The following is a 10,355-nucleotide window of genomic DNA, read 5'->3' as shown; positions in this document are numbered from 1 at the left end:
AAGAACATAGGAAACAGGAGGAGGAGGTCACCTGGCTCATCAAGCCTGCTCCGCCATTCAATGAAATCATGGTTGGTTTTTTCATTTAGTTCAAAAATCTATCTTTACTTTAAAAACATTTAACAAGGTAGCCTCAACTGCTTCACTGGGCAAGGAATTTAAAAGATTCACAACACTTTGGGAGAAGTTCCTCCTCAACTCAGTCTTAAATCTGCTCCCTCTTATTTTGAGGTGATGCCCCCTAATTTCCAACACCGAGCCCACACTCTGCAGTAAAATTAACTTTGTCATAAATGTACACTTTGTAATATCCTGTTCATATTATCAGATCATGATGAAACACAACATGGAACAATATGTTAATATCAGAAAACAATGAACCCTATCGCAGCAGAGGGTTAATGAATTAGAAGGCCTATCAGTCTGTTGATTGCTCTACCTCTCTAACTGGAGTTACCGACATTCACTACTCTTCACTGTCCTTTCATGTGCTCTCCACATCAGTTGCAATCTTAGGTGGGGAATGATGCAAGTCTCATATAACTTGGTATGGAGCAAAGGGATCAGTGATTTGTGTCTCATGAATCATTTTGCTTTTTATGCTCCACATGCACCTTGTCAGGGCCAGCCAAAACCTTTTCCTCACGCCTCCCTCTGATAAAATATGAAAGAAGTAATAGCTAAAAAGAACCTCCATATTTACAAGACTCCATTTTGTATTAATAAATTGACCTTTAAAAAAGGCTAAGTTAGGTGACCATGAGAATGAATGAATGCTGGCACAGATTAACAGCTGTCCTGTTTCTCAAACAGTTGCCATAACAGGTGCTATGAAACCATGACACAATGAGCAGGCCAAGATAGATTCCCTTGCTACTGACGTACATAATCCTAAATAGTTTGTTTAACATGTGTGAAAGAATCCTAGAAGTAGCAGCACTATTCCTTATCTCATTCCCATACATTTACACAAATAACGGAAAACATCAGCGGCTTTGTTTAACAATACTAAATTAATTATCTAATAAGAACCTAATTAATAAAGAAACATTATATGGTGAGAAATAGAGAAAATAAGGTAGTAGTGCACACCAAGGGTATAAATGATGCTGTCTCTTTACTACGTTTTAGAGATCAGTTATTAGCATATACAGGGTCCGAGAATTTCTAAGTTTACATCTGGTGCCATGACTCGCTATTCCAATATAGGGAGTGTTTCTCTCGGCTGAGTCAATAGTAGATTATTTGATTCAGACTCAACGCTGTGATAGGGATCCCTTTAGGTTGTTTTTGACTTTCTGACTGCTCCTTGGGATCCAAACAGATGATCTACCCTTCGCCTAGTGGGACTAGCACCTTGAAGGAATAGACTGAAAGCATAAGGTAGGAATTTTTTTGCCGTGGTGTTTGGACTTATTTTCAGGTTTACCTTGGGTCAATGTGTTTTTTTTAATTTGGCCAGTGTCAATTTTAGGTTTTGTTTTGATTTGGCTGGTAATTATTTTAGTTTGTTTCTTTTTGATTTAGCCAGTGGCGATTTCAGTTTGACAGTTATGGGTCAGTCTTTAGATACGGCAGGGAGAGGTACTCTCCTTCAGAGTATGTGTGAGAAACTTTCTGATCAGGAAAATTATTTATAGGGTTTAGATGCCCCTCAGAAATTGGACATTTGGTAAATTCCTTGTGACAATCAACATGGTTTGGTCATTTCTCACAAACCTGATTGAGTTTTTGAGGTGACCAAGCATGTAGATGAGGGTAGGACAGTTGACGTGGTATACATAGACTTCAGTAAAACCTTTGATAAGGTTCCACAGGGTAGGCTGTTGGAGAAAATGCAGAGACATGGGATTGAGGGTGGATTAGAAACTGGCTTTCTGAAAGAAGGCAGCGAGTGATGGTTGATGGAAAATATTCAGCCTGGAGTCCGTTTACTAGTGGAGTGCCACAAGGATCTGTTTTGGGACCACTGCTGTTTGTCATTTTTATAAATGACTTTGACACAGGCATAGGCGGATGGGTTAGTAAATTTCAGATGACACTAAAGTTGGTGGAGTAGTGGACAGTGTGGAAGAATGTTGCAGGTTGCAGGGGGACTTGGATAAACTGAGGGGTGAGGGGTGGCAAATGGAGTTCAATGCAGCTAATTGTGAGGTGGTGCACTTTGGGAAGAATAACACGAAGGCAGAGTATTGGGTCAACAGAAAGATTCTTGGTAGTGTGGATGTGCAGAGGGATCTTAGAGTCCATGAAAGTTGCCACCCAGATTGATAGTGCTGTTAAGAAGGCATACAGTGTATTAGATTTCATTGGTAGAGGGATTGAGTTCCGGAGCCACAATATTATTCTGCAACTATACAAAACCCTGGTGCGGCCACACTTGGAATATTGTGCACAATTCTGGTTGCTGTAATTCGGGAAGGATGTGAAAATGTGCAGAGGTGATTTACCAGGATGTTGCCTGGTCTGGAGGGAAGGTCTTATGAGGAAACGCTGAGAGACTTGGGTCTGTTCTCATTGGAAAGAAGGAGACTAAGAGGGGATTTGATAGAGACATACAAGATGATCAGAGGATTAGATAGGGTAGACGGTGAAAGTCTTCTTCCTAGGATGATGATGTCAGCTTGTACGAGGGGGCATAACTACAAATTGAGGGGTGATAGATTTAAGACAGATGTCAGAGGCAGATTCTTTACTCAGAGAGTGGTAAGGGTGTGGAATGCCCTACCTGCCAATGTAGTTAACTCAACCACATTAGGGAGATTTAAACAATCCTTAGATAAGCACATGGATGATTCTGGGATAGTGTAGGGGGACGAGCTGAGAATAATTCACAAGTCGGCGCAACATCAAGGGCCGAAGGGCCTGTTTTGCACTGTATTGTTCTATGTTCTCGGAATTGGGCAACTTGGTAAATTGTAAACTCCCCGGAAGACAGTGTTGAGTGGGGTCCCGCAGGGCTCTGCTCTTGGGCCTTTGCTCTTTGTAGTTTTTATAAATGACTTGGATGAGTAGGTTGAGGGATAGGTTAGTAAATTTGCAGATGACACAAAAGTTGGAGGTGTTGTTGATAGTATTGAGGGCTATTGCAGGCTGCAGCGCGACATAGACAGGATGCAGAGTTGGGCTGAGAAATGGCAGATGGAGTTCAACCTGGATAAATGTGAAGTGATGCATTTTGGAAGGTCGAACTCGAATGCTGAATATAGGATTAAAGACAGGATTCTTGGCAGTGTGGAGGAACAGAGGGATCTGAGTGTGAAAGTACATAGATCTCTCAAAGTTCCCAAGTAGATAGCGCTACTAAGAAAGCATATGGTGTTTTGGCTTTCATTAACAGGGGGATCGAGTTTAAGAGCCGCGAGGTTTTGCTGCAGCTCTACAAGTCCCTGGTGAAACCACACTTGGAATATTGTCTCCAGTTCTGGTCGCCCCACTATAGGAAAGATACAGAGGCTTTGGAGAGGGTGCAAAAGAGATTTAACAGTATGCTGCCTGGACTGGAGAGCTTGCCTTATGAAGAAAGATTGAATAAGCTCAGACTTTTCTCTCTGGAGAGAAGGAGGAAGAGAGGAGCCCTGATCGTGGTGTACAAGATAATGGGTGAAATAGATAGAATCAATAGACAGAGACTTTTCCCAGGGCAGGATTGACTGGTACAAGAAGTCATAGTTTTAAGATATTAGGAGGAAGTATAAAGGAGATGTCAGAGGTAGGTTCTTTACACAGAGTTGTGAATGCATGGAATGCGTTGCCAGCGGCGGTGGTGGAAGCAGAGTTATTTAAGCGACTGCTGGACATGCACATGGATAAGTTAGTTGAGGGGTGCGTAGGTTAAGTTACTATATTTTACATTAGGATCAAGTCTCGGCACAACATCGTGGGCCTAAGGGCCTGTTCTGTGCTGTACTTTTCTATGTTCTATGTATACAAATTAAAGGACATCCAGTTTGATTAATTGAACGATTGTGATAGTGTGCATGTGTGTGAGAGAAAGAGACATCTTACAATAGAATGGGGAACTGGTTCCAAAACTATGACTTTGTCAACAAATGGGTTAAATGGACACAGGTTACTGAGAACCCATTTCCATCTAATGGCATATTTAGTTGCGATCGCTTAAAACAATTGGCAGAAATTGTGAAAACTTTGAATAGGAAAAGGAAACCAAAAGAGATAGGGAAAGAGAGACTTATACAGGCTTTTTGTTCTGCTTTCACTGACCTAAGTGTTAACTCTTTGTGGTCTGTATGAATGTTCTTTTGTTCATTGGTGGTTACATGTGGCCTTACGTAATCTTTGTTTTGTTTGTCCCCTGGAACTCTAGGTCCAGGATGGTTTTAAGTCTGCAATGGCGGGTTATCAGAAGATTTGTAGCTCAGGTTGAGGTTCTGGATGTAGGTTTACTCGCTGAAATGAAGCACTGGTGGTGTAACCCACTTTCTATTTATGCGTTTGGGATTCCTTGGGTTGGTCATGTAATTTCCTGTAGTAGTATCATTCCAATGGTAATTTAATTTCCTGTTCTTTTTCTCAGGGGGTGATAAATGGGATCCAAGTCAATGTGGCTAGTTTTCTGCCTGCTTGTCCAATGTAGTGTTTGTTACAGTGCTTGCACGGTATTTTGTAAATTACATTAGTTTTGTTCGTTGTCTGTGTAGGGTCTTTCAAGTTCATTAGCTGCTGTTTTAGTGTGCTGGTGGGTTTTGTGGGCTACCATGATGCCAAGGGGTCTGAGTAGTCTGGCAGTCATTTCCGAGATGTCTTTGATATAGGGGAGAGTGACGAGGATTTCTGGATTTGTTTTGTCTGCTTGTTTGGGTATGTCGGAACAAACACATAAATAGAAAATGGGTTACACCACCAGTGTTTCATCTGGATACTCACTGAAGATGTTACCTAGTATGGTGACGAAATGTCTGAAAATGAATCTTGCAGCTCAGCAAGCAAACCTACATTAAGTCTGAAGTTTGGAAATCCAGGGTGATTTTAAAGTGTTATCTGTGCCTTTTATTAGATCGTGCATGGTTACTGTTTTATCCTTTTTATAATTTACATCTATAACTGCCAGGAAAGGTTCATTTAAAAAACAAAACTGGGTTTTAAGGATTGGTTAAATTTATTGCTTGGAATTTTAATTTAGTACGTTTGGAATTTCATTTTTTGGCCAGAGTGAATTTCCAATGAGATCAAGCTAATCTTTTATTTCCGGGAACGTACAGAGTAATCTCAATTATCCGAACGACACATGCAGGAAGTATTCTGTTCGGATAATTGAATGTACGGATAATCAAATGCTGGATAACACAGTTTAGCCAAACATTGGGACCATGTGATCTTGCCAGATAATCCAAAATTCAGATAATTGAGGTTCCTCTGTAATCCCTTTTGAGCTAGATTGTTAAAACTTGCAAATTTCTGAGAAAACTGATGTTGATGTGGGGTGACGTTTAATGATATTCGGATTTTAAGGGAGATGTGGAGACACCTGTGTGTGCTGTTATAAATCTATATTCAGTTATGCTATCATAATAAAAATCTCTTTAGACTATTTCTGAAATAAAGCTCTCCCTTCTCTGGGAATCAAAGGGAGTCTTCTGCTGTGGTATTAAGATGTAGGTTTTCATCTAATATTCATGAATATGGATTTTTTGAAAAAACGTTTTGGACCCTTTCAGTTGTTTAACGTGCAAATTTTTCATTTACTCAAATTATGTAATTATGGCAATTATGGTCACCAATGAAGCAGCCATTTTGTTTTTATTAGTATATTTACACAATTCAATTTCTGGAATGGAAAGACTGAGTTGACAATTCTAATCATAATCTGTAATCACTTGTTGAGTTTATTTTCAACTTTATGAGGTTAATGACTTAAATTTTTTTTTATTTTGTCCTTTTTTATTTTAAAAATTGACATTATCAATCTATTATCTCTCAGGTTATAAATTAGTATGTTTGTTTTCTCAGTAATGAAAATATTTATTTCCTGTTTGGCCTTGATCGTTTTAATTTTTATTTCTAGGTTTGGTGCCTTTTAAAATCTGAGATTAATGAGGGTTAAAATGTAATTCCAGTAGTTTAAATCTGACCTTCAGGTTCCAACAGGATCTTTAACAATACTAAATTTATTAATTATCTGAGAACCTAATTGATAAGAAACATTATATGGTGAGAAATAGAGAAAAATAAGATCGTAGTGCACACTAAGAGTATAAATGATGCTGTCCAATCACTAAGTTTCAGCGATCAGTTATTAGCATATTCAGGTTCATCGCTGATAGATACCCTAGATTTTTGTCTATTGTAAGTAAGCCAGAGAGAAATCAATAAAGAGTGCTATTTTGCAACCTATGAGTGGTCAGAGAATTTTGAACTTTATACCCTCCCCTCTCAATCTCCCAATGTGAGTCAAGCATCCTGCTGCTCAGTTCTGGGTTCAGAAATGGAATAACAGGAAAAGCAATTCTTCATTCTTAACAGTATTAGACAAGAACTTTCAAAAGTTGATTGGGGGCGAATTTTGCAGGTAAAGGGATGGCTGGAAAATGGAAAGCCTTCAAATATGAGATAACGAGTCAAGAGAATGTTCCTGTTAGAGTGAAAGGCAAGGATGGTCGGTGTGAGATATTAAAATGTTAACTTGCTCTGCTGACCTGCAGGAATTTGGATGTCCTGAGACTAGGTTGGATGCCTCTGATTTGCAGATAGATTGTAAGGAAATCACATTCCCATCTCTTGGCATTCAAAGCCATTGGCCATTTCGTAGTTATTCAAAAGCCTTTGACATTATCATCCCCTATTCGGAAATCAATAAGAACATTACAGTTGGAATTTGACTACTCCCCTATAGTTACAAAAATAACTATTTGCAACAGATTTGGCTATTAAGGGATGATTTGCATTACATTGTTTGAGGATGAAGTGGTCACTGCAGTATGTCTCGAGTGACATGTGACTGTGAGGGAATGGCTGGTTGGGGGGGGGGGGGGGGAGGAGTTGTCTTGAGGTACATAACTATGATGGCAACATTTTGTATAAAGGAAGGACTGTTTTCTTTGTTTGGGGAGAGCTTTTGCCATGACGCTGTAAGCCCTGTGAGGTGTTAAAGATTCTTCCAGAAAGTTTGTACCGTATTGTGCTTAATAAAATTTGGTTGTTGCTCATAGAAGTTGGTGTGTTGCAATTGCATCCAGTGCGTAAGAACCTTAGGAGAAAGAACCAAACATTTGGTGGCAGCGGTGGGATTCCAACATACACAGCTTCCGGGTGGACTGAGAAAGTGATTGCCTGAGTGCCAGTTGTGTGAGATGAATGGGCCCACGAGGTATGATTTACCTTCATTTCTCTTAACTTACCATTCAGTCAGCCCCTCATCCCCTCGGACTCTGATGACAGAATCTCCGAGGTAACTTACGCACTTGCACACTGATGAGTTCACTTTCAGAAATACAAGTCACTGGGAATTCAGAGGTTAAAGTCCCTGAGGTAATAGGGGGTTGGAGGCCTCCTGTGGTGAGGTTTGAGGCTCTGGAGCATAGTATTGAAAAACAAACCTGCTTTGTCTGTTTCTATCACCCTGCCTTAGACCAGTTGTTAACAAGAGCAATCCTCCATGCAAAGGTGAGGACCCTAAAGTGGGTGTGGGTCGACAGACACTAGGTTTGAGGTTCTGGAAAAAAGTTAGAAATCAGGACCTTCAAAGAAAAACATCTCAACAAAAGTTGATACTTAGAACATAGAAGAATACAGCGCAGTACAGGCCCTTCGGCCCTCGATGTTGCGCCGATCCAAGCCCACCTAACCTACACTAGCCCACTATCCTCTATATGCCTATCCAATGCCCACTTAAATGCCCATAATGAGGGAGAGTCCACCACTGCTAATGGCAGGGCATTCCATGAACTCTCGACTCGCTGAGTAAAGAAAGTGTGATGTCCAGAAATGAACACAATACATTAATGGAGGTGTGATTAGCGTTTTAGTATAATGTCTTTTTTTATTCTATTTCTGTACAAATAAAGCCAAGGATCACATCAGCTTTAATTCATCTGCCTTCTTGACCTTATGCAGCCCTATGTCTCCCTGCTTTGAGCACCTTTAAAACTGTATCACCACCTCTCTTCGTTCTTTCTACCAAAATATAATACTTTGTGCTCTGTGCACTAAATATTTTCTGCCAAGTGTCTGTGCATTTTATTAGTTTACGTCCTTCTGAAGCCTGTAATTATCTTCCTCATTACTTAGTACATATTTTAGTTGATTATCGTGCACAAACTTTAAAATTATGCCCCATCTACCCACGTCCCAGTCATTAATACACATCAAAAAGAGCAATAGCCCTCATAGCAACTCCTGGGGAGCATCATGCTACACTTTCCTCCAGTCTGAAACATCAGTATTCACTGCTACTCTCTATTTTCTGTCCTTTATTTTGAATTCATTCTGCTGGCTTCTTTTTTTAAAATCCCATGGGCTTTACTTTTATTAACAAGTCCATTGAATACCTTGTCAAACATCTTCCACATTTCCATATTCATAATATCAACTGCACCTCTTTCACTGGCTACATCAAAGAACTGAATCAAGTTAGTCAAATATGATTTTAAAAAAGCCATGTTGCCTTTCATTTAACCATGCTGTTCCAAATTCAGGTTCACTTTGTACTGGATTATTGTCTTGAATAATTTCCTTACTATTAATGTTAGGCTGACTGACTTTTCATTCTGAGTTTATGCATTGCCTACCATCACCTCCCCTACCCCCACCACCTCCCCAACGTCTAAAAACAGATACAACATCTTCAGTCCTCCCACTATATTGAAAGAGGTCTGGAAGATCATGACCAGGTAACCCATACAGTTTTCAGTCTTACTTCCCTCAGCTAGAATGCATCATGTCTGAAGGTCTATGAACTTAAAAGCATGTCCTCCTTATTTTTATCTTATCGTACACTCCATAGACATACACATAATGTTGTTCCCCCTTTACTTTGACATTTCTTGCTAATTGTCCTGATGAGTACAACTTAAAAAACTTTGCCAAAATGCGGTTGATTTTTCAGGATGCATTAATAGTTCATAAAATTGCAAAAACGTATGCTACAATTGAAAGTGCAGGAAACTAGAATTAAATGAGGAATTACCTTATTAGTGTACAAAATGTAATTATTACAGGAAGAGGGAGATTTGTCACAGTGATATTAATTATTGGATACATGGATCAAATGCCTGATCAAAAACTTGGACTAAAAATTGCTGAAATATTTAATCAGTAATATTGTAGGATAAGATGCTGAGAAATTAGCAAAACAAAACTCTGAACTAATGTGGCCAAAATATTTTCAAATATAAATTTAAAATTAACATTAAACCTTTTTCTTAATTTCACTTATAGGTTTATTAAAACCATTTGTTATGGGTCTTGGCAGCTTGTTATATTTCAGGGACAGGTAATCTTGAACGGATTCGAAGCTCAGATCTTATCTTGGAGCTGAAACCTTAAAGATGATTGCACCATGAGGTGAGTTCTGCCAATTGTTTGTCCCATACTTTGGCCGATTCCAGCCACAGAAGGACATCTGTATTAAAACATAAAAGTGAAAAGACATTTTGGCATAATTGAATCTTCAGTTATCAATGGCTTAAGGAAAAGAGATCCATTTATTATGAGTCATATCCTGCCTTACATAATGCCAAGTCCTTTAAGTGTTCAATCTTGCCAATGAAAGGACGCAGTTTGATGAGCGCCTGAAACATTTCGATTACTTATGCACAGAGTTGACTTGTCTGATGTGACCGCAGGAGTGATTTGCCAGTCCCACAAAAAATGCAAACGCTTTTAGATACTTGAATTCTGGCAAGCTGTGACTGCCAATCCAGTCCACTTTGGAAAGTGAATTGGCCATAATAGTTGATTAAAATTGATACACAACTTAAATAAATTGGTGCTTTTATCGAGTCAGGCTGCAAATCAAAGCAAACTGAATGACATTGATCCGAACAAACTGCACAATGCAAATTACACCTGAAAAAAATAAAACCGAGGGCCAGATCCGGTTTTATATCTCGAAACGGGACGTCCAGCTCAGTACATTGATCTAGCTACTTCACTTTACGTGTGATTATAGCGATTTTCCTGGAAGTGTGTGCATTCCTGTATTCGCCTATTCGTGGTCGCTAAAAGCTGTATCTTCCTACTTGCGACTTCCTGCGTTTCTAACCATGTGCTTCTAACATGTGCTCTGCCCATAGTCATTGCATTAATATATAAACACAGCCAGGTTGGCAATATTCAGTTTGCTCGTCACTCAAAGCCTGACATACCAAAGATGCTTGAGTTTCAGTTACTGATCA

The 10,355-nt window shown here is 39.4% G+C and overlaps 1 protein-coding gene across 2 annotated transcripts in view; it reads left to right on the top strand.

Moving 5' to 3' along the window:
* Positions 1–1,164: 1,164 nt before the first annotated feature.
* Positions 1,165–10,355, top strand: part of LOC122556248 (EEF1A lysine methyltransferase 3-like) — a 53,655-nt gene continuing 44,464 nt past the window's right edge. For both annotated transcript variants that reach the window (XM_043702871.1, XM_043702870.1), the window contains exon 1: positions 1,165–1,383. The gene's annotated coding sequence lies outside the window, so the exon portion shown is untranslated. The remainder of the gene's footprint in view (positions 1,384–10,355) is intronic.

This window comes from Chiloscyllium plagiosum, chromosome 13, assembly GCF_004010195.1.
Source record: "Chiloscyllium plagiosum isolate BGI_BamShark_2017 chromosome 13, ASM401019v2, whole genome shotgun sequence".
NCBI classification, from domain to species: Eukaryota; Metazoa; Chordata; class Chondrichthyes; order Orectolobiformes; family Hemiscylliidae; genus Chiloscyllium; species Chiloscyllium plagiosum.
The sequence above is the reverse complement of the archived record's forward strand: the minus strand, read 5'-3'. Positions and strand labels throughout refer to the sequence as shown.